Source organism: Lissotriton helveticus, chromosome 9, assembly GCF_964261635.1.
Source record: "Lissotriton helveticus chromosome 9, aLisHel1.1, whole genome shotgun sequence".
Classification (NCBI taxonomy): Eukaryota; Metazoa; Chordata; class Amphibia; order Caudata; family Salamandridae; genus Lissotriton; species Lissotriton helveticus.
Window position 1 is genome coordinate 964,989,530 of NC_136070.1, and position 21,861 is coordinate 965,011,390.

The window sequence follows — 21,861 nt, forward strand, 5'->3', positions numbered from 1 at the left end:
TAAGGTATTTTTACAGATAGACAGGACAATTTGAGTATCGTCCGCATAGGATCTTAGTGCCATCCCAAACGACCTAATTAGTGCCACCAATTCAGATACGCATACATTAAAAACTAGTATAATTATCAACGAATTAATTATTATTAATGCACAATTATTTATGAATTAATAAAAAATACATTACTTTCCACCCTTTACCCCTGTAAACCCCACAACCAACACCTAACACAAATTAATTACACAATTTACATAATTAATTATCAATTAATATTAGTTTACAACTTACTATTAAGTATTTAAAAATAAATTACGTTCCACTCTTTACCCCTATAAATGCCACAGCCTGCAAAAAACATTTACATAAAACACAATTAACAACATTAAATATCAATTAAGTGGATAATATTCATAAAAAAAATACTTAATTTATTTTAGTTAAATTACTTACCACCCTATACACCTATAAACCCACAACCTGCTACACAACTGAAAAAAACACAAAATTAAATTAAATTAAATTTCATGACTACTAAAAATGTTACTAATATAGTAAGAAACATAAACAGTTATTACCCAAGACAATTATGTCATATACATTAAAAAAAATACAAAAAAATAACAATAATGAAAAAAGATATTTTAAACAACTATATTTTTACAAACAATACTAATGGCTTCTATATTTTAAAAATCAATATTAATTACCTGAAAATCGATATTTTTGACAACGATATTCTTGCAATCAATATTTCCATTCCACAATATTTTTCACTCAATATTATGGTCAGTCGAAATTTTTAACTCGATATTCTGTCTCACCACCTGACCCAATTATGCATGCTTGTAAGAGCCCACTGCAACTAAGGCCCTCATTGCGTTGTTGGTGGAAACTTTCTGCCTGACTCCGTCTGAGAATTAGAACCGACCAACTAGTGATCAGCAGTCCTGCGCGACCGATTACGATGCGACCAAATGGATTCCCATTGACTTCTATAAGAACCTGTGTTCTGCTCAACAACACATGCTCCTATGGGGAACTGGGATGTCTGTGTAGAACCCTGCACCCTGTCGCAGGCACCCCATTGTCTCTGCAACACCGTGCAGGGATTGATAGGGAGGTCACTCAGGTACCTCCTAGGCCCCGAACCGGAGGCCGCAGGATGAAGGGGGGCCTGCCAGAGGCCTCAAAAGTAATTTTCCGACAGCCTTTTCGACAGGATGACTCGGAAAGGCTGTAGGTAACCGGCATCGTAATCACTTGGTCGGAAACACAGTTCGTAGAGCTGTACGATGCGGTTCTGACCGACACAAATTTTCCGAGAGCAAGTCAGAACTAATACAGAAAGACCATGCGGGTTACAATCTGACCATCAACATCATAATTGGTTGGGAGGATTGTAACCCGACCGAATAGGTCGGAAGGGTTCCGACATGGTCTATGGGAATCCGACTGTCAGGAGGAGGCTTTCCGCCCGACATCGTAATGAGGCCCATAGTGTGCAAACCACTGTTGGGCTCTGCAGCCTGGGTGGGCACACCACATGCAGCCCCATTTTTCTGAGTGACTATCGTCAGCTCACTAGGCTGTGGAGGACTGACAGTGGTAGCAGTGAAAGAGTTATCTGCAGGGCAGGCCTTTTGACCTAGACTCTGCACTGGGCGATGATTGATGGCCTCTCCTGTTTAAAGTGTCTGTGAGACCCCAGTAACTATTTCCTTTTCTCTATCCAGGGGAACATATTTTCCATGTGTATTTTTACCCCATGTATGTGTAGCGGGATAAGCATGACGCATGTCTGCTGTGCTTGACTGGTGCTTCCTTGGAATCTATTTTGGGTTGCCTGTGAGTGAGTGGTACATAAGATGGAAGATTTAGGAGAACCTGTAAGACAGCAATGTGAATTGCAGTGCTTCTCCAAAGCATTCCTGGGGTCCTTTGCAGTGAACCAGACTAGGGTGTGGAGAATAAGATACAGATGGTTCCTTTTATAGTGTAGTTACAGCAATTTTACCCTTTCTGGTTCCATTGTTTGGGCCACGCTATCCCTTGAAAGAGGAAGAAAGGCTCCATTGTTTCAACCACAAAAGAGCTTTGAACTTTTGCATTGAGGTTCAAGGGCACAAAGAAGGGTAAGACTTGTAGAAGACAACAATTGCAAGGTGGATAGTTCTCCGCATCAACGTCTGGTATATGTTCATCTAGAGACTGCTCCCAGAGGTCTCCAGAAGGCATGCTACCAGGACCAAAGCCACCACCACCACACATTGGCATGTAAAATGCCCATTTTAGAAATCTATCATGCTGCAAAGTAGGCGCAATTTCACCCATTTACCAAACACTTCTGCCTTGATATTCAGGTTCGTCGGGGAGAGACACTTTTCCTTTTTGATCCTCTCAGAGTTTCTAGTCTGAGTTTTTCCATGGATCCACCACCTTGGGTGATATTACTTTGGTATCTAATCACAAGGTGAGAAATCTGCAGTTGTCAGTCAGTCAAGTCAGCTTTATTTCGATTAATAAAAAATCATAAAAAGCACACAGACACAGTAACATAATCAGGGGAATACAATTGCAATAAATTGATGATACTGTTTAAAATTGAGCAGTTTAAAATATTTACATAATTTTAAAAAAAAGACAGTTTTTCAGTAATTTCATAAATTGTCACTAGTGGTGTTATGTTGTCTATTCGTGGTACATTTTTTGAAACGATAAGCAGCCACCAGAAAATTTGCAACACCAAACATTATTAGCGGGGAATCTAACTGCTTAAGGTGAAGAAGAGCTGGTTTCGCTTGAACAAACCCCTTGTTTTTAAGTAGTGGGATAATATATTTTTTCCTAGGCAAGGCATGAAGATTACAAAAAAACATGAAATGTAGAGTGTCCTGCAAAGAATAACCATCGCAATTACATACAGGCAAATCCTCGGGCTTAGCCCACACCTTAGAGTCATTTAACAGGAGGTGAATCTGGTAAAATCTTAATTTAGTAAGTAACCAGCGGTGAAACGGGATTGACACAACTTTTAAGTAAGGTTCAATAGCAATGGTAGTCTTGGAGATATAGTGCTCCCTCACTGTTTGTTTCACAAGTTCACTGCTATCCCGCTCTAATTCTCTGTGTTTAATAAAAGTCGTTTTTAGCCATTCCAAGTCGGCTTTAACAATGCATTCAGGTTTAGAAAATAAATCAGGGCGGCCCAGGGAGCTTAGGGTATTATTAATGTATGCTAACCACGGAATATTTTTCATCTTGTCCATGCGTAGGCAGTCCCTTAAGATTGTATGATTCAGGGTTAGGTCAGGGTTCAACCAAGTTTTAAGCCACATCGATATTGGGGATTGTTTAATGATGTCACTTATGTACCCCTGGCCTAGTTCCGTGTGGACAGAAAAAGTAGCCGTGGATTGTGGTAGACCAAGAAGCATACGTAGGATTTTATTTTCCTCTACCTGAATCGCTACTACGTTGTTGGTGTAGCCCCATATAGAAGCCCCGTACCTTGCTATAGCAATTGTTTTGGCTCTGTAAATTGCTAGCATGGCTTCTGTAGGTTTGCCGCCCAGTCGTTTTGCAAAACCTGCGATAGCAGCCGCAGATCTTTTCATGGCATTAACTTTTACCGATGTTTGGGGTCCCCATGTGCCATTTTCGTCGTAAACCACCCCTAGATAGGTAAAAGTTTTTACGCTGGAAATAGGTGTGTTTGCGCAAAAAAAGGACTTCAGCTTTTTGTTCTTCCTCCCACCCACTGACATGACATGTGATTTGTCTGTATTAATTTTTAGGTCGAGGGAGGTCATGAAGGCGTCAAAAGCCGTCAATAGTCTTTGTAGTCCAAGAGGTGTTCGTGCCACAAGCACGGCGTCGTCCGCGTAGAGGAGGACCAGGGTGGACAGGCCTCCAAAACGCGGGACGTCTAATGTCGCCAGATCCAAGAAGGATTCGAGATGGTTTATGTACAATGTAAACAGCAGTGGGGCAAGGATGCAACCCTGTCTCACCCCTCTGGTTGACTTGAAACCGGCGGTGCAAACTCCCCCCTGTGTCATCCTGATTGAGGCTTCCAGATCTCGGTGCGCCTCAGCCAGAAAATGTACCAAAGAATGGTCCATCCCCAGATCCAAAAGAATTTTCCACAGCCTGGACCTGTTAACCAGGTCGAAGGCAGTGGACAGATCCATAAACCCTAAGTAAATAGAACCACTTGATGCCATGGTGTACTTTCCTAGGATCAGGTGTAGATTAAGGCACTGGTCCTCAGTCCCCCTTCCCCTTCTAAACCCATATTGGGCATTAGATAGGATATTATTGCTGGCAGCCCACTCATCGATTCGTGCCAGTATCACTTTCCCCAAGATTTTAAAGGAGGAATCGATGAGTGAGATGGGGCGATAACACCTTGGGTCTCCCCGTTGGCCTTTCTTGAAAATAGGAATAATGGTTGCCTGTGACCAGGAAGCAGGCAGATTATAAGTGGTGGCAGTATTGAAAACATTGGTCAAGATATTGGCCCAAAAAGGGGTATTAGCTTTGTACATATCGGCTGGAACGCCATCTGGGCCTGGAGCTTTTTTCCCTTCGGTGTTGGTTATGGCCTTTTCAACTTCTTCCACGGAGAAGGAAAGTGCCGACTTGGGTGAATTAGTTGCGAAAAAAGTGGGAATTTCACAGACATAATCACTCCTATAGATGATTTTGAAGTGAGCTAACCAATCTTCCTCACTAATGTTGGCCTCCAAGTTGTCATTAACCTCACCGGTAAAGAGGGGGTTATTTATTATGGCCCAAAAACTGGCACTATCTCTTAGTGTTGCCTTTTCCATGAGTGCCGACCATGCGTCCTTTTTAATGGCATCTTTACGTGCATGGGTAATACTTTTGTATTCTTTTCTTAATCTGGACACTTCCCCCTTATCCCTTGGTGATTTTTTAAGTTCTGCCAGGAGTCTAGTGTGTGCTTTTGAGCAGGCTCTATCGAACCAACCCTTGTGTGGCTGAGCGTTCTTTCTGGCTTTAGCAGTGAGTTCATTAGAAGCTAATGCACACAGAGTAGTGTAAGCAGGGATCACTTCCTCCCCCTGTTTTGAACTGTCTAAGCAGATATCAATTTCTTTACGGGCTTTACATATTATATTGTTAAAAAAGTCTTCAGGGACTACTTTGGTCCACTTCACCCTTCTACCTTGGTCCGTGGACCGCACAGCCGAAACTAGCGGTTTAATGTTTCCTTCCTTGATCAAACCAACAGAGTTAGCGAGTTCAAGGATGACTGGATTGTGATCACTAAACGCAGCCACAGCTGCATTATAAAAAAGAACCAAATTTAATAAACCAGGGGAAACAAAAATATAATCTATAATAGATTCAGAATTTCTTGCACTATATGTCATGACACGATCACTGGTATCATTAAACCCGGGTTCATAAAGATCAACAGTAGATAAAAGATTTTCTAGGGCATGACCTTTTGAGCTGTGTTCAAAGTGTTGGTAATGGGCTGATGTGGGACAATCTATATCTTCTATATGGCAAGAGAGCCCGCAGAGATGGGTGTTAAAGTCCCCCATGACTATGATGTGCATAAAAGTTGTTTGACGTTCTGTGTGATTAATCAAAAAATGCTCTAAGGAGCTGAGGTGCTCGATCGGATCTCCGTCTAATACGGAGTTATAAAAGTTAATAAGAATAAATTTGAGATCGTTGGCTAAACTGATCTCTAGACATAGAAAGTTGGGGGAACAGGTAGCTATTTGTTTAACAGTTCCCGCCAGGTGTACAGTAATCAAGATCATGAGACCCCCTTTGTCCCTACCAATGTGAGATGTGGTGGCTGGGACAAAATAGGATGTGTACCAAGGGACCCAAAAATTGCTATTGCAGTCCCATGTTTCTTGCAGGGCTATGATGTCGTATTGATTTAGGAAATTAAGCCATGCACTATCCTCCCTCTTTGAGCGGAGCCCGGCTATGTTCCAACTTACTATTTTAAGCCTTCTACTAAGATTTCCTGGCAGGGAATTATCCACTGAGGGTAGAGTAGGTGGTGGGACATTAAGGGTTGGGCGTCAGTTCTGCTCGGCAGCCCAAGTCAGAGGCGTGAATCTGTTGTGCAAAGGTATAGGTCTGTTTAGGGCCGATGATGTATATGTACCAGATTTAAAGTTGTTCGACCTATTACTCTCGGTCCAGCTATAGTCAGGTTCCTGAGAAGAGTACACTAATTGAGTAGGCCAGGGGGTTATCCGGTCGTGTTCCTTTCCTTGGGCATGGCCCTTATTCAGGGTTAAGTGAGGTTTGATGATGGGGTAAAAAAAGCCCAAAGGTACCGCTCGGGGCCCAGCATCCAGTCCTTCCAAAGGTGAAGCGTCCCATAATAGTCTACTCGCTTCCCCAGGATTATTAAAATTAATTATCACACAATCACCCTCTGCTGATTTAGTTGTGCGCCCTATCCAACCCACCCGCCGGGCTGAAAGAATCGCACTAGAAATATCATTGTCACCTGAGCAAATAGAATTGGACCACGACTTTACCCTTGCTAACAGTTGGGGCGATTGTTCGTACTCTCCTGGCTTAAGTGGAGGAACATTAACCAGAATGGCTACAAAAGGTACAGCCTCAGGCGGCAAATTGATTATAAGTTGACGTGCCGAGCCAGGTAAGTTGGGTGACTTCTGATATACCGGGGTCTTGTTTTTAGAGGGCAGAGAGTTCCCTCCTGTTGTACTGGGTGCGTCTACCCGGGTGGTGGCTAGGCCACTAGGAGAAATGGTTGCCGGGGCAGGTAAATTAAGTGACTGCTGTTGTACCGGGGTCTTATTTTTAGCGGGCAAAAAGTTCCCTCCTGCTATACTGGGTGCGTCTGCCCGGACGATGGCTAGGCCACTGGTAGAAGTAGTTGCCGCACACTTGGCTGCTGGGGATTCTTCTCTAGATCTTTTAGAACCACCAGTTGGCTGAGTACAAGAGGGTCCTGATGCCACCGGCGTATTCCCTTTAAAAACAAACATAGGAGGTTCAACGGTTTTTAGGCATACATTCAAGCGCTCGCATTTCCTTAGAATACCATCAACACACTGATGTAAGACGTCAATAATGTCTGAGGCGATTTTTGTTAGCGTGGGTTCAACCTTTTCTGTAATAGCTTTTTCCACCATGCCTCTAATTGCTCTTTCCAGTGAACCCATAGTGCCCTTTCCTCCCTTGGGTTTATATATGTACTTTTTCTTGTACTGTCTCTTAGCTAATTTTGGGCGTGCAACAATGCTTACTCCAACGGTACCAGAAGGGATTGGAGTCACCCCAGTAGTCTGAACGGTGGCTGGGATAGGAGAAGTGACAGTCTCATTTGGTGGACCAGTAACAATCCTTGGTTCAAGAGGGATAGATGTAATACCCCCCTTGTTGTTCATCGATGGATCTAATCCCAATTTACGTTCGGTCCTAGCGATTTCTGTGGTCAATTTCCCCACCACCGTAGTTAGAAAGGATAGGATACTATTTGAGTTCCTGGGTGCTTTTACCTTTGGAGTCCCACCAACAGCAGCAGGGGAGGGTAACTTTCTCTTACCCATCTTGTTCTTGTGTCCTGGATCCTGGGTGTAAGGGGATAGGCCCGTCCCGTCCCTCGTCGGCCCCGGACGGCCACAGACGGCCCCGCCCTTGTCCCGGGCTTCTCCCGCGCGCGCGACTCGCGGTGCGAGAGGGCGCGAGAGGCTTAGAGCCGCCTCCTGTCGCAGCCTGCGCGTCAGGTGTGCGCCTGTGTCCCCGGGGTTGCTGGGGGTTGAAGTCCTGCCGTTTCCCTCACGGCTGCCCGATGGCGGTGTGCTGCAACGGAGCCGGAGGTCTCCCGTTGCTCCCTCTGTGCCCGCAGCGAAGATTTTAGTGCCACAGCTCCCCGCAGTGCTCGCTGCCGCGAGAGGCTTTGAGCCGCCTCCTGTCGCAGCCTGCGCGTCAGGTGTGCGCCTGTGTCCCCGGGGCTGCTGGGGGTTGAAGTCCTGCCGTTTCCCTCACGGCTGCCCGATGGCGGTGTGCTGCAACGGAGCCGGAGGTCTCCCGTTGCTCCCTCTGTGCCCGCAGCGAAGATTTTAGTGCCACAGCTCCCCGCAGTGCTCGCTGCCACGAGAGGCTTTGAGCCGCCTCCTGTCACAGCCTGCGCGTCAGGTGTGCGCCTGTGTCCCCGGGGCTGCTGGGGGTTGAAGTCCTGCCGTTTCCCTCACGGCTGCCCGATGGCGGTGTGCTGCAACGGAGCCGGAGGTCTCCCGTTGCTCCCTCTGTGCCCGCAGCGAAGATTTTAGTGCCACAGCTCCCCGCAGTGCTCGCTGCCGCGAGAGGCTTTGAGCCGCCTCCTGTCGCAGCCTGCGCGTCAGGTGTGCGCCTGTGTCCCCGGGGCTGCTGGGGGTTGAAGTCCTGCCGTTTCCCTCACGGCTGCCCGATGGCGGTGTGCTGCAACGGAGCCGGAGGTCTCCCGTTGCTCCCTCTGTGCCCGCAGCGAAGATTTTAGTGCCACAGCTCCCCTCTGCAGTTAGAACTAGTCAACAGAAGAACATGGTATTTACCTTTGACAGACCCTCCAGGATTTCGCGATTTCGCGATTTGCCGCGAAATCGGCACTTTTGTGAAAATGCCGCAATTTTTGCAAAAGTGCCCACGAAATCAGCACTTTTGTAAAAATGGCACGATTTTTACAAAAAGTGCCCACCACCAGTAACTCAGTTCAGATTAAACTCATTTCCTGTTTGTGAAGGATGTTTCACGTGAGACCGTTTTTTTGTGAGGGGGTGATTGGCATCAGTGCACCTTGCATACATGTCACTTCTGCAGTTTTCACACAGGTTCAGTCAGAGCCATCATCCAGACGCTAATCCTATCACACTAAACTTGGAGACCGCTGTCTTACTTGAAAGCTGGTGCATTCAGAAAGGGGACGGGGTAAAAGCTCTCCATCTGTGGTGCTGATTGTATGGTGCTTTAAATATTTTACTACCTTTTCTTTTTTCTGCAGGTACGAGGTAGATGACATTGACGAGGAGGGCAAGGAGTAAGTGTGGATGTTCCAGGGCCATGTTGGGACCTTAGGGTGGACATGTGTGAGGGTTGTGCATATTTATGGTGTAAGCCATGTTCTATATAGCCGAAATCAGTGCATGCCTAGTGCCCTTACTTTAACTGGAGTGGGCATATTTCTGTAACTTTCAATCGGCTATTGGGTTTTATGGAAGTGTCTCATCTATGGTGGCACAGCCAGGCACCATTTATTGAGAGAAAACGAATGTTGGTAGTAGTGGGCACCATTTGTTGAGGGAGGTGTATTTGGAACAGCTTTTTGGGCCCTTATTGTTTCTAACTAGGAAATAATTATAATTGAATGGCTGGATTCATCATTTTTATGCAGTGATGGTGTAGTGCAGTTTATGTACGGTGCTTATTTTGATGGTGCTGTAGAACAAGTGTGCATATCCAGAAGAATCTCACCGAGCTATCAAATCCTATTCAATTTCAGGGTAGGTGTCTCAAGATTCCCATGCTGGAACCAGTGATGGCTGTAGGGAGGTGCAACTGGTGCTGTTGCCGTCAAAGGGGAGCCCTCTGCATGACAGACTGGAGAACTTTGTGTGGCCGACATTTTTTGAGGGAACAACTCCCTCCATGCTGCACTGGCTTCAGGACAGCAGTTCCCGTGTATCAGCGGGATGACGTGGACAGAGATGTCATCCCCAGAGACCAGCCGGTCATTGGATATCCGCTAGCATAGCTTCATGTTGTTAAATAACTAAAAAAACTAAGATCTCTGTGTTTTCATTGTAGGAAAAAACGCCAAATAAAATGCCGCCAAATTGCCGCTAAATTTCCATATTTGTGCGGCTAAATTTCCATTTTTGTGCCGCTAAATTTGCTAATCCATGCCACTATATCAGGGGGGGTCTGCTTTGATAATGTTTATTCTGGTGGATACTCTATCTAACTGCAGATTCCTCACCGACCCTTCCACCTCCATGTCACAGAACAATAGGCTCTTTCTAACATCTTAACAAGGTACCAATTTGGGAATGTGCAAACTATCAAATCGAATTATCCATTGGCTCTGCGTCTGACGGCGTGGACAGAGTTCAGAAAAAAAATTATTTCATTGTGCAGGGGTGGTGAGTGTATGTGGATTTAGAGTCACTTCCAGCACCAGAAGGAGTATACATAAATCCGCATGACACCACTTACCTTGGCAGGAGGGAATTGATGAAAAATCTCTGGATGCAGTCTGGTACCCGAGTGTATTCACAAGGTGAGGAAGCTGCAGTTAGATAAAGTATCCACCAGAAAGAGCGTTACTGAAGGTAAGTAACTTGTTCATTTTACATTCCTGCTTTGAGATGATAAGTATTCTTAAACAAAATTGTGGTCCTTTTAAGGATGTGTTTATCCTACACTCATGATCATTTCTGTGTATTTGCATAGTATAATCACAATTAAGATTCCAAACAATGAATATGTCATGCAGTGTCTGTGGGTAGTTAAGAATACAGAAGTTATGTTAAGTTGCTTAGGTCAATGCAATTCTTTCCTTATTGTATTTAAATGGCTCTCTCCTTCCTTTCCATTCTATGCATGCCTGTTCCTTCTGAGAACAACCTTCCCATAATCAGATTAAAGTTTGCTTTAATCTCTAATAATGTATTGCAGCAAATTGCCCAAAACTATTTTCAAAGATCGCAACCTGCCCTTTTTTGGTAAGTAATGCCCCTGCAACCTAACAACACCTAAACTCCTCTAGCTCATCATCCAGTAATATCACCAAACATCTGCAGGAACTCATGTATCCCCATTTTACCCTCTAATGATCACACATAACTCCTATTACTTTAATCTACCACAAATATACTGGATTGACTGCATGGAATGGTTTGCATGAGCACACAAGACTAATCCCAATAACCAATAACAACCTGCTGTACCACTTATCTTGGGTTCCAGAGCAGTGCCCTGTCAAGCGTAAAGTGCTTAAACACCTGGTATGGGGTAGCAAGTGCAGCACAAATGCAATTACAATTACAAAACAAATGCCCCAACTTCTCCTAACAGATTAAACATGTAAGGTTGCCTGAGAATGTCTTGTCTTGCTTTTTTGCCTGTTGTTGGTTTGTATATGGTGTGTTCATGGTATTCAGAATTGTATGAACAACCTTTTCTGTGTGAACTCTAAGCACATAGTGTGATTCTAGTATTTTACTGGAAGGAACTAATGCTAAAATGTGATAGACCAAAGAACATGGCAGGAGTTACCACTGGCTTTGAGCATATTGTGATTCTACCAGAGTTAAGTATATTCCTTTATACCTGTCCATCCTTCAACTCATTTGCTTTGCTTTTGCACTTGTGGTTATTTTACATGTCATTGACAAATCATCTCGCTTTTGCACAGGTTTGTGTTATGTCCCTAGTCTTGTCTTGGTGCATACATATTATATCTCTGTGAGAGTCTGTATAAATAGTGTGCCCTGTTAGTTTGCTATGCTCTTACCTCACTTCCCATCTGATGTCCTTTGTCTATTATCTCCGTATTTTGGGCATGGCACCTAGATCTCCTTTCTCTTCCACATTTTTGCCTGGTTTTCCACATCTTTACTGTATCAAGATGTATCATGTTCCTCTTTCACTCTTGTTCCGCTCTCAGTTGTTTTTCTTTCTCTTCTTTGTACCATTTATGTTTGCTATCTCGCCAAGTATTTGCCATGCTTGTTTCCTCTTACCAAATGCACCTAAATTCCTCTCTACTTTTTGCCAGGATTTATAATTTTCACCTCTTCCTTTCTTTTGTATCACTGTGCCAAGACTCCATCGTGGATGTCTCATAACTTCTGTCTCTAGAAGTTTTTTTTTAATTCTCCTATAGTTTCCCCTTCTCCTCGATGGTATGCCTTTCTCCATTTCCTTTTTTGCCATTCCTTTCTCCCATAGTGTGCCCTGTTACTGTTTGCTGTTCTTTTCTCCCGTAATGTGGCTTGCTGCTGTCATAGCCCTATCTACCCAGATTTTAGCTTGTTAAGACGTATAAGTCACCATCATCCTTTGTTGTCTCACTGTTCTCTTTCAGGGCTTGGCAGACCACAGACCTCTTGAACAAGTGTGTCAGCATTGTATGATTTGCACGATGAGACCAAAAAAGCGGCCTCGCAGACAGGTCCATGTAGTGGGTTTGTCCCACATGTCCAGGTGTAAATAGGTAGATTCAGTAGACCGGAACAGGTGCATATAGATGGTAGTTTATTAGTAGATAAGATGATACAAGTTAACAAGTTAATAGGATAACAAGTTAGTAGGCCAACAGCCCCACCAGGAGCAGACCTATTCGCCGCTCAGCCCATCCTCAACTGTGTCTCTCATGTGTTCAACATTCCACATATCAAGATTCCAGAGAGAACTCTCACACAGGGCTGATCAGCTAGATGCTGGTAAATAGAAACAACATGAGGATACTACAGTCCACTAATGCAAATTAAGAGGAAAGGAAAGAGGATGAGCACATTTCTGAGATAGCACAAGATAGAGCTGGTGACACCTCTTGTTGATATTTGCAAAAAACACAGTTGATGGACAGAATGTAGAACAATGTCATACATTCACCCCAGTACAAGGATCTGGGCCTAAATCCATCGTTTTTTTGCACTCCACATCACCCTGGGTTAGACACTGGCTATATGCAAATCAGCTCTGACCCTGTGCCTCGTGGGAACAGTCCAGTCCGAACTACCAAGCCATGTCTTTCCCAGACCGGTATCAAGCATCCAAGGACCGGTTTCTGGCTATCAGCCTTCATTCAGCCTGGATAGCTTGACTCCAGTGGTGTGGAGAGCCTGGGACTCACGTCTGAGCATCCCCAGCCCACTCGGGGTGAAAATTGCAAAAAACACAGTTGATGGACAGAATGTAGAACAATGTCATACATTCACCCCAGTACAAGGATCTGGGCCTAAATCCATCGTTTTTTTGCACTCCACATCACCCTGGGTTAGACACTGGCTATATGCAAATCAGCTCTGACCCTGTGCCTCGTGGGAACAGTCCAGTCCGAACTACCAAGCCATGTCTTTCCCAGACCGGAATCAAGCATCCAAGGACCGGTTTCTGGCTATCAGCCTTCATTCAGCCTGGATAGCTTGACTCCAGTGGTGTGGAGAGCCTGGGACTCACGTCTGAGCATCCCCAGCCCACTCGGGGTGAAAAGTGCAAAAAACACAGTTGATGGACAGAATGTAGAACAATGTCATACATTCACCCCAGTACAAGGATCTGGGCCTAAATCCATCGTTTTTTTGCACTCCACATCACCCTGGGTTAGACACTGGCTATATGCAAATCAGCTCTGACCCTGTGCCTCGTGGGAACAGTCCAGTCCGAACTACCAAGCCATGTCTTTCCCAGACCGGAATCAAGCATCCAAGGACCGGTTTCTGGCTATCAGCCTTCATTCAGCCTGGATAGCTTGACTCCAGTGGTGTGGAGAGCCTGGGACTCACGTCTGAGCATCCCCAGCCCACTCGGGGTGAAAATTGCAAAAAACACAGTTGATGGACAGAATGTAGAACAATGTCATACATTCACCCCAGTAAAGGATCTGGGCCTAAATCCATCGTTTTTTTGCACTCCACATCACCCTGGGTTAGACACTGGCTATATGCAAATCAGCTCTGACCCTGTGCCTCGTGGGAACAGTCCAGTCCGAACTACCAAGCCATGTCTTTCCCAGACCGGAATCAAGCATCCAAGGACCGGTTTCTGGCTATCAGCCTTCATTCAGCCTGGATAGCTTGACTCCAGTGGTGTGGAGAGCCTGGGACTCACGTCTGAGCATCCCCAGCCCACTCGGGGTGAAAAGTGCAAAAAACACAGTTGATGGACAGAATGTAGAACAATGTCATACATTCACCCCAGTACAAGGATCTGGGCCTAAATCCATCGTTTTTTTGCACTCCACATCACCCTGGGTTAGACACTGGCTATATGCAAATCAGCTCTGACCCTGTGCCTCGTGGGAACAGTCCAGTCCGAACTACCAAGCCATGTCTTTCCCAGACCGGAATCAAGCATCCAAGGACCGGTTTCTGGCTATCAGCCTTCATTCAGCCTGGATAGCTTGACTCCAGTGGTGTGGAGAGCCTGGGACTCACGTCTGAGCATCCCCAGCCCACTCGGGGTGAAAATTGCAAAAAACACAGTTGATGGACAGAATGTAGAACAATGTCATACATTCACCCCAGTAAAGGATCTGGGCCTAAATCCATCGTTTTTTTGCACTCCACATCACCCTGGGTTAGACACTGGCTATATGCAAATCAGCTCTGACCCTGTGCCTCGTGGGAACAGTCCAGTCCGAACTACCAAGCCATGTCTTTCCCAGACCGGAATCAAGCATCCAAGGACCGGTTTCTGGCTATCAGCCTTCATTCAGCCTGGATAGCTTGACTCCAGTGGTGTGGAGAGCCTGGGACTCACGTCTGAGCATCCCCAGCCCACTCGGGGTGAAAATTGCAAAAAACACAGTTGATGGACAGAATGTAGAACAATGTCATACATTCACCCCAGTACAAGGATCTGGGCCTAAATCCATCGTTTTTTTGCACTCCACATCACCCTGGGTTAGACACTGGCTATATGCAAATCAGCTCTGACCCTGTGCCTCGTGGGAACAGTCCAGTCCGAACTACCAAGCCATGTCTTTCCCAGACCGGAATCAAGCATCCAAGGACCGAATTCTGGCTATCAGCCTTCATTCAGCCTGGATAGCTTGACTCCAGTGGTGTGGAGAGCCTGGGACTCACGTCTGAGCATCCCCAGCCCACTCGGGGTGAAAATTATTGCAAAAAACACAGTTGATGGACAGAATGTAGAACAATGTCATACATTCACCCCAGTACAAGGATCTGGGCCTAAGTCCATCGTTTTTTTGCACTCCACATCACCCTGGGTTAGACACTGGCTATATGCAAATCAGCTCTGACCCTGTGCCTCGTGGGAACAGTCCAGTCCGAACTACCAAGCCATGTCTTTCCCAGACCGGAATCAAGCATCCAAGGACCGGCTTCTGGCTATCAGCCTTCATTCAGCCTGGATAGCTTGACTCCAGTGGTGTGGAGAGTCTGGGACTCACGTCTGAGCATCCCCAGCCCACTCGGGGTGAAAATTGCAAAAAACACAGTTGATGGACAGAATGTAGAACAATGTCATACATTCACCCCAGTACAAGGATCTGGGCCTAAATCCATCGTTTTTTTGCACTCCACATCACCCTGGGTTAGACACTGGCTATATGCAAATCAGCTCTGACCCTGTGCCTCGTGGGAACAGTCCAGTCCGAACTACCAAGCCATGTCTTTCCCAGACCGGAATCAAGCATCCAAGGACCGGTTTCTGGCTATCAGCCTTCATTCAGCCTGGATAGCTTGACTCCAGTGGTGTGGAGAGCCTGGGACTCACGTCTGAGCATCCCCAGCCCACTCGGGGTGAAAATTGCAAAAAACACAGTTGATGGACAGAATGTAGAACAATGTCATACATTCACCCCAGTACAAGGATCTGGGCCTAAATCCATCGTTTTTTTGCACTCCACATCACCCTGGGTTAGACACTGGCTATATGCAAATCAGCTCTGACCCTGTGCCTCATGGGAACAGTCCAGTCCGAACTACCAAGCCATGTCTTTCCCAGACCGGAATCAAGCATCCAAGGACCGGTTTCTGGCTATCAGCCTTCATTCAACCTGGATAGCTTGACTCCAGTGGTGTGGAGAGCCTGGGACTCACGTCTGAGCATCCCCAGCCCACTCGGGGTGAAAATTGCAAAAAACACAGTTGATGGACAGAATGTAGAACAATGTCATACATTCACCCCAGTACAAGGATCTGGGCCTAAATCCATAGTTTTTTTGCACTCCACATCACCCTGGGTTAGACACTGGCTATATGCAAATGTGCCTCATGGGAACAGTCCAGTCCGAACTACCACTGGAGTCAAGCTATCCAGGCTGATGAAGGCTGATAGCCAGAAACCGGTCCTTGGATGCTTGATTCCGGTCTGGGAAAGACATGGCTTGGTAGTTCGGACTGGACTGTTCCCATGAGGCACAGGGTCAGAGCTGATATGCATATAGCCAGTGTTTAACCCAGGGTGGTGTGGAGTGCAAAAAAACCGATGGATTTAGGCCCAGATCCTTGTACTGGGGTGAATGTATGACATTGTTCTACATTCTGTCCATCAACTGTGTTTTTTGCAATTTTCACCCCGAGTGTGCTGGGGATGCTCAGACGTGAGTCCCAGGCTCTCCACACCACTGGAGTCAAGCTATCCAGGCTGATGAAGGCTGATAGCCAGAAACCGGTCCTTGGATGCTTGATTCCGGTCTGGGAAAGACATGGCTTGGTAGTTCGGACTGGACTGTTCCCATGAGGCACAGGGTCAGAGCTGATTTGCATATAGCCAGTGTCTAACCCAGGGTGGTGTGGAGTGCAAAAAAAACAATGGATTTAGGCCCAGATCCTTGTACTGGGGTGAATGTATGACATTGTTCTACATTCTGTCCATCAACTGTGTTTTTTGCAATTTTCACCCCGAGTGTGCTGGGGATGCTCAGACGTGAGTCCCAGGCTCTCCACACCACTGGAGTCAAGCTATCCAGGCTGATGAAGGCTGATAGCCAGAAACCGGTCCTTGGATGCTTGATTCCGGTCTGGGAAAGACATGGCTTGGTAGTTCGGACTGGACTGTTCCCATGAGGCACAGGGTCAGAGCTGATTTGCATATAGCCAGTGTCTAACCCAGGGTGGTGTGGAGTGCAAAAAAAACGATGGATTTAGGCCCAGATCCTTGTACTGGGGTGAATGTATGACATTGTTCTACATTCTGTCCATCAACTGTGTTTTTTGCAATTTTCACCCCGAGTGTGCTGGGGATGCTCAGACGTGAGTCCCAGGCTCTCCACACCACTGGAGTCAAGCTATCCAGGCTGATGAAGGCTGATAGCCAGAAACCGGTCCTTGGATGCTTGATTCCGGTCTGGGAAAGACATGGCTTGGTAGTTCGGACTGGACTGTTCCCATGAGGCACAGGGTCAGAGCTGATTTGCATATAGCCAGTGTCTAACCCAGGGTGGTGTGGAGTGCAAAAAAAACGATGGATTTAGGCCCAGATCCTTGTACTGGGGTGAATGTATGACATTGTTCTACATTCTGTCCATCAACTGTGTTTTTTGCAATTTTCACCCAGAGTGTGCTGGGGATGCTCAGACGTGAGTCCCAGGCTCTCCACACCACTGGAGTCAAGCTATCCAGGCTGATGAAGGCTGATAGCCAGAAACCGGTCATTGGATGCTTGATTCCGGTCTGGGAAAGACATGGCTTGGTAGTTCGGACTGGACTGTTCCCATGAGGCACAGGGTCAGAGCTGATTTGCATATAGCCAGTGTCTAACCCAGGGTGGTGTGGAATGCAAATAAAACGATGGATTTAGGCCCAGATCCTTGTACTGGGGTGAATGTATGAAATTGTTCTACATTCTGTCCATCAACTGTGTTTTTTGCAATTTTCACCCGAGTGTGCTGGGGATGCTCAGACGTGAGTCCCAGGCTCTCCACACCACTGGAGTCAAGCTATCCAGGCTGATGAAGGCTGATAGCCAGAAACCGGTCCTTGGATGCTTGATTCCGGTCTGGGAAAGACATGGCTTGGTAGTTCGGACTGGACTGTTCCCATGAGGCACAGGGTCAGAGCTGATTTGCATAGAGCCAGTGTCTAACCCAGGGTGGTGTGGAGTGCAAAATAAACGATGGATTTAGGCCCAGATCCTTGTACTGGGGTGAATGTATGACATTGTTCTACATTCTGTCCATCAACTGTGTTTTTTGCAACCTCTTGTTGATATGACATGGAACTATTTTCCCTCCTCATTTTATTTTATGAAGTATAGTACCGCTATAGTTAAGATTTGTTGTTCCGCCTCTTTTTATATAAACAAAAATCAAGTACATGTAATTTTAACTTCACAGCTTCTTGTCCCTCAATGAAATGTATCCTCCCTTGTTGCAGTGACAAGAGAAGGAAAAATAAAGGAATTCCTTTTCTGAAAGCAGGTCTTGTACCACAATTAGGCGAGGCTATGTAGATGCCTTTGAGTACCACTAGAAGGGGCTGCCGAGTTGCAGGTAGTCGCTAAAATTGCCCTATTGCTTGGGGAGTGGGAGCCCACAAAAACTAAATGTAATCATGCCTTACACTCTGAAAATCATCTTGCTCTTGATGGTTACAGAGTCCTAAACGTGTAATTTGTATTCCACAATGAAGCATGCATGCTAATCAGAAGCAGCAAGAGGTTGCTGCTGCTACTCCTGAATTGGCCCTTTGGTACCCATGGCTATGCATCTCCTACCGTTGGTCCTAGGGTTGATGGAGATGTGAGACAGGAGTTATAGAAGGGAAAGGAAACAGGCTCTGACAATCTTTTCTTGCTGTTCCTTATTCCTCTCTGTGGTCAAGAGGAGGCTGATGAGGGTGTACAATTTTTGATGTCATCCTGATTTGAAATGTATGATGTTGCTTTTGCTATTGTTTGCATTTTGGCAAATCAATATCCAAGCACCCTGGACACATTTAGATGTTAGAAAGCCTGCCCTAGAGTTTTTGGTGTCCTTGGTAACATTCCCAAGTACACCACATCATATCTGTGCTATGAACAGCAAGCACTGAGATGCAAACCGACCACATCCACAAACACTGTCAGAGATTCCCATCCAGCCTCTGACACTTGTATAGAGCCACGCAATCAAACACCCGGAGCCCGATACACTGCCTCTCGCAAACAATGCACACACTCCAAATTTGACATTCATATTTCTATAGAAACTGATGGACAGTGCTTATTCTGAGGATTACGTCTAATTGCAGATTCATTACCTTGTGAATACCACCAGGTGCTAGACTGGTTCCAGACGGGATCCAGAGAGTTTTCATAGCAATTCCGTCAGGCGCTGGTCGGTGGCATCGTGCAGCTCCATGTCGAGTCTGTCCTGCAGCGGAAAAGACACCTGAGTCACATATAGCCACCAATCCTCAACACTAACATCAGTTCCTTTCTTTCCATGCCTTCCCACACTGATCTGGAGCTCTCTGAGATCTTTTTTCAGTTAGGCAGAAGGTTCTTTTCCAAAAGATTTTCACAGTGTGGTACGGACAAGCCTCCCGAAAACTGACAGTGTTCAACTCTAAAAAGACTGCCATGAAAAGATATCAGTGGCAGACCTAAACAAGGTCTGTATCTGGTGTCTAGGCTCATCACATGGCTCAAAGTTGTGCAACAGCTGTGCTCGGATGAACCTGAAGGCCATCCAAGACTGTGAGGGCTAGCTCTACATCACCGAAAACCACCAGAAAGAGAGTAAAGGCTTGTCTCTCTCAAAGTCATGAAGCCTGAGAGATGTAGTCTTCCCACTCTCGTGTTGTCAGGTAAGTCAGTCAAAGAAGCAAAAGAAGTCAAAAAGTGATTTCCCTTCTTCCCACCACTTTCTTCAAGGGAAGACGAGCAGAGATCAGGGTGTTTCCCGATCTCAGCCCCACACCTTGGAAAATGTTACTCAACTCATGCCGATTCAGCCTGGATCCATTGGTGACTGCGCAACAGTCGAAGCCTTCAAAAAGGCTATGCCTTTGGGCCCCAAGAATCTGAAGAGGGCTCCTGGTGGGCTACCACCGGTGGATCCATCATGGATGCCTCTTGATTCTGTTTCTGGGTCTGCCCCGAATCTGGGGCCAAAGCCTGTTCTGTCTAGTTACCCCGCACAGAGATTCTGGGCGAGTCCCGATACTTCAGTGCCACTGACCCCTGACGAACCACCCACCTCAATCTCAAACACAACCCTTCCAGCCTCATTCAAACTCAGAAGAGACAGCTCCACAGTGGTTCTCTAACCCTGAACACCATGATGATGATGGGGATGATCAGTCTCAATTGTATGTAGAGGAGAATATATTTTTGGATCTCAGTATGTCCTCTGATGCCAGCTTGAACTCTCTGCCTCGCTCTTTCACAGAAGAGTTGGCATAATTTGCCATTGTTATTAGGAGGACTGTGGAAGTCATCAACCTCCATCTGTCCTCAGTGGAGGTGACAACAAATGTCCTAAGAGAAATTTTGCTGCTGGGACAGACTTCTTCAGAGTCTCTGTTACCTTTCAATGAAGCCCTGGGAATACCTTACTGAGCACTGGAGCAAAATGTGGCTCTTGCCCAGCAGGTTGATCTTTAATTATTTCCCCACCACGCCTCTGGGCAGATACCTAAAGGGTAGGAAGGCTTTTAGAAAATGGTTGTTCTGATCAACTAGTTTAGCCCTCAGGTTAATCAACTATAGTTGCCTTTTGGGACCCTGCTCATATGTGTTATGGGACATGATGAGCGAGATTTTGCCAGGGACCCCAGATGACCTTCATGCCAATTTGTCACGACAGTCAAGACATGGTACAGCACATCATCAGGTCAGAGCTGGACATCACAGATACAATACTCTGGGTAGGCAGTTGGTACCAGTGTGGGGCTTTAACGCCACGCATGAATAAAATCCACAGGCTTCTCTAGTGGCATACAAGTGTCACTGATGGACATGCCAATCGACTGCACCTGTCTGTTTGGGGTCAGGGTACACTCTCCCTGGAGTACTTCAAGAAAAACAGAACCAGACCATTCTCCCTTGGTCTCGCACAGACTGTGCAGCAGAGTCCCCAATATTACCACCCTTTTCGAGGCTTCAGAAGGGGCATCCAGCAGAGAAAACACTGAGGCTTGCAGCAGCAGACCTCCTAGTCCTTTTAAGAGAGAAGGCGGGGATCTAGCCAACAGTGTCCATGCTCACAGGGCCAAAGCACTTTCCAGTCCCCAGCCTCCCTGCCACCGCTTCAAAATACCTTAGTTTGCCCTCTACAACACACTGTCACCCTATCGGAAGGCAGTATAAGTTACTACCTCCAATGTTGGCAAAGCATCACATCAGACAGATTGGTGCTTCAAATTGTTCGGGATGGTTGCACCCTATCCTTCCTCTCAACTCCTCCGCACCTGCCACCTACACCACGTCGACTCTCAGAGGACCACTTGTCCATCTTCCAAAGAGAAGATCATCCCTCTTGGACAAGAGAGCCATCAAGCAGGTGCCAGCATCAGAACAAGGGTCTGGACTTCCTGCACTTTGTTCTATTCTAAACCTTTGCCGTCTGAACTTCTCCCTCAAAAAGGATAAGTTCAAGATACTCACCCTGTCTCAAGGTCTGCCTGCCTAGATCCAGGAGACTTGATGATAACGTTGGATTAGCCGGATGCCTATTTCTACATCGCCCTTCAATCCCACAAAACTACCTGGGGTTTCAAGTGGTCAAAGTGCATTTTCAGATCTCTGTGCTTCCAGTCGGCCTCACCAGTGTCCCTTGGGTGTTCAAGAATATGATGGTTGTGCTTGCAGCATATCTTTGGAAGTTGGAAATATCAATCTTCCCATACCTCTATGACTGGCTGATCAAGGTGAGCTTGCCTCAGTAAGTCGTGGACCACCTCCAGATGATGTCTAACATCCTTACATCTTTTGGGTCTTTGATTACCATGCCAAGGTCATACCTGAATCATTCTCAAAGACTCCCCTTCATCAAAGCCATTCTGGATATTGTGCAGTTTTGAGCCTTCCCTCCAGCTCAACGAGTCCAGGACATTTGAACTTTGATCCTGATAGCTTAGTCTTTGAACTGGGTTTCACTGAGAGCAACTCCGAGACTTCTTGGCCTCTTTGCTTCCTGCATCCTGCTGGTGGTCTTTGCCAGGTGGCAGCAGCAA

General features: G+C 46.2%; 1 long non-coding RNA gene across 1 annotated transcript in view; it reads left to right on the forward strand.

Moving 5' to 3' along the window:
• Window positions 1–9,756, forward strand: part of LOC144783092 (uncharacterized) — a 37,088-nt gene extending 27,332 nt beyond the window's left edge. Inside the window, exons 2-3 of the long non-coding RNA XR_013601399.1 lie at window positions 9,012–9,047; window positions 9,510–9,756. This is a non-coding gene — a long non-coding RNA (uncharacterized LOC144783092). The remainder of the gene's footprint in view (window positions 1–9,011; window positions 9,048–9,509) is intronic.
• The last annotated feature ends 12,105 nt before the right edge of the window (window positions 9,757–21,861 follow it).